General features: G+C 40.6%; 1 long non-coding RNA gene across 1 annotated transcript; it reads right to left on the bottom strand.

Annotated features, from left to right (window-relative positions):
* Nucleotides 1-948: 948 nt before the first annotated feature.
* LOC307034264 lies at nt 949-1,892 on the bottom strand. Its single transcript, XR_013806853.1, has 3 exons — nt 1,779-1,892; nt 1,570-1,649; nt 949-1,458 (listed from the first exon to the last, which is right to left on the bottom strand). It is a non-coding gene; the product is annotated as an uncharacterized lncRNA (long non-coding RNA).
* Between the last annotated feature and the right edge of the window lie 1,407 nt (nt 1,893-3,299).

Below are 3,299 nucleotides of genomic sequence, written 5' to 3'. Positions count from 1 at the left end.
ATATCTTACATGCGTTAAAAAGTACTAAGTTATAATATAATAAATAATATGCTAAAAAAGTAATAAGTTACGGCCCGTCTACACTACAGGCATCGAAAAATGCTTTCAACGCTTCGCCCATTCACTTGAATGAGGTGACGTAGAAGATTTGTAATCTTCGCCGAACTGCATTGTGGGGAGCATGGCATGGCTTTGCAAGCATCACGAGCATCTATCGGCATCAAAAGTTGAACAATGTTCAACTTTTGAGGCTCGATACTTGGCATCAGCCAATCAAATCCCGTTTATGCAAATCCCGCCAGTGCAAGCGCAGCCAATCAAACCGCGTGCAAGCTGGGAGAGCCAGACCGCAGTTAATTTTCTCATATTCCAAACGAGATATTACGGTAGCAAATCACCCGATTCTTTACGACCAGAACTATTTACCGGGATACAAACCGGAGGAACCAGGCATGGAGGGAGGTGGCAGAGACAGTGGGTGAAATTGGTAGGTTTTTCGCCTGTTTGGAGAGTCTATATCCAGTTTACTTCGTTTTAACATTGCTATTGCTTTGTATGTCGGGGGCGAGAGATTCATGTGATTGGTTATTGGTCGCGTTGCTTGCAAAAAATGGCCAAGCTTCAGACACGCCCAGCTTCAAGAATTTTTGCTGCCTGTAGTGTAGACGGGCCGTTATAATATAATAAACAATATGCTAAAAAAAAGATAAAAAGTTACATAATTTTCCAAAACAAATCAAATCTACAAATCAAATCCTGTAGCAGTTCTTAGGATTTAGCAGCCAGGTATATATTACAGTTATTAAAGATGGCATATGTATATAAAGTATATAATATTGCACATAAAGTACATATTGCACCTAGTTTGACGGTATTTAACAGCAGCAAGTTACACAATGTTATAATCAGGAGATAAGTTTCCATTCATTTCGGCAAGCCTGGGCAACAACGATTAAAAGATTTCTTGCTCCCAAACCAATTGTGTATTTCCTTACAAAAAGCAGTTATACCATACTATGTTTAGGTACTAATGAATTATATCCTCAAAACAAACGCACACATAAATAACAAAGGAAAATACATAATTTAATAAATCCACAATATGATAACATTTTACAGATTAATTTAATAAACTTTTACAAAACATAGGTTGATGTTATATCGGGGGGGAAAATACATATTTAAACATTTAAATTAGTCTCTGCATATTTAATTAATGCTAGTTGATATAACAGATGAACAGATGTACAATATCCAGAAAGTAGATGCAAAAAATATATATAATGTGTGCATTTCCAACATATCCTCTGAAAGAGTGTTAGTCGTTGAGTTGAGAAGTGAGCCATTAGTTTTTTTTTTCGTGGTGCGATGTCTGCTGAGAAGTCCTTGTATGCCTCGCTAGCTTTGAGGACATCTCGGTCTGGCCGCTCCCCCCGTACGGCCTTGTAACGTGTACTCCTTTGAACATGTTTATATGATAATTAGGACTTTAAGAACAATTTTACACTCAGACAACAATCACAAAGTTGTAGCAGGCTACATACAATTACTTAGGACAATATATATTACCTTACACCGTCAGCAACTGTAAACTGCTTTGGCTTAGTGGAAATTAACACCATGTCCCTCACTCTAACTGGTTTCACACCCTATTAATTACACAAAAGAATTGTCAAATTAATTGAAAAGGTCGTTGATGCAACATACTAAATCAGCTCTTGGCATAAAGGAAATACTCATTAAACCGTGGATTGGTTGTGAACACATACTGTACTTACCATGGTTCTTGGCTTGTGCCATCGCTGCTCTGTTTCAGTGAAGCTGAGGACAGGGGGCACAGCAACCAGGTATGGAGTCAGATTTGGGTCAATATTCTAGCGCGCAAAACAAACTACTCAGAAGCGGAAAATGTGCTTTTACACGCGCATGAAATGACCCTCGTGGGCAGATTAAACCCCCACGAGCAGAGACAGCCCTCTTGCTCGCTCGCGGGAGTGTCAGCCTCACTCGCTCGCGAAGTCTGTCTGCGCGCGTGTGAAAAGTTTCTGACACTTTGGGGCGGAGCCACTGGACTTTGATTGACAGCTGCCAGGAAACCTGGAGTTGCCAGGTTTGATAAATGCCTGAACTACCAAGAGCCGATGAGTGACAGCAGCAATATCAGTTGGACGAGATTGAATGATAAAGATGTCCATAAAAAAACATTATATTCGTAAAGTGTACAGCTAATATATATATATATATATATATATTTATATATATTTGCACTGTCAAGTTAACGCGTTAATAAAGTGCTAACGTAAAAAAGAATTAACGCCACTAATTATTTTAATGGGATTAACGCATGTGTATTTTTTGTCCTCGGCCGCCCCGTAGTTTCAGAGCGCCTCGAGTTTAAAATACCATCTACAAGCTGATGCTGACAGCCACGCTCCTGCCGTCCGCTTGCGGCAGACCACACTTCCACGCTCACCGGCGGCTGGCACCGACTGGCCATTGGGAGGCCCGGGAGGGTGTGTGTATGTGTGGAGCGAGCGAGAGAGAGACCTTACGTGTATTGTTGTTGTTAGCATCTGGTGCTAGCTAGCTGCGCTAACGGATACAAGGAGCTGTTTAAATGAAAACAGAGGAGCGACATTTCGCGCCGAGCACTTGACTTTATGCAGTTAGCCAGACAGTGGGACATTGTACGAAAAGTCAGCACACTCAGCAAGCATAGTGCAACATGATTGCAGCATCGAGGCAGCTCCCGTTCGAGCATATGCCTGGAGTTGCACATAGCTCCAACGATCCCACACACACACACACACACACACACACACACACACACACACACACACACACACACACACACACACACACACACACACACACACAGAAGTATTATTTGAATTATTTGAAGTATTAAAGTAACGTGTTATGGCAGGAAAGTTCAATCTGGTATATTCATTTTAATGTCACCTTATATATTCGTGGGTGTTAAATTTGAAAGTACATTTTTACTGTTAAAATAATAGAGAGGCTTTTCATATTTCTTGAAACAATGTCCCACTACTTAGTAATAATAAATTAAAGCAATAGTCTTTTCTTCCACTTTTCATGTGTAGTCAAAAGGGTGGTTTTATGACCTTTGACATCTGCTTTGCAGTTCCCAGCAAGGAAGGGGCCCTGAGTCTCTAGTTTCCTCTGCTAATTGCTAAAACCCGTATTGATTAGCCCAAAGGGAGATGTGCCTCAGATACAAGATTGTTGAAGCCTTGTAGAATTAATGATTTATCTCCTACAGACCCCAAAAGAGG

The sequence above is a fragment of the Notothenia rossii genome (genome assembly GCF_949606895.1).
Source record: "Notothenia rossii genome assembly, chromosome: 3".
NCBI classification, from domain to species: Eukaryota; Metazoa; Chordata; class Actinopteri; order Perciformes; family Nototheniidae; genus Notothenia; species Notothenia rossii.
The sequence above is the reverse complement of the archived record's forward strand: the minus strand, read 5'-3'. Positions and strand labels throughout refer to the sequence as shown.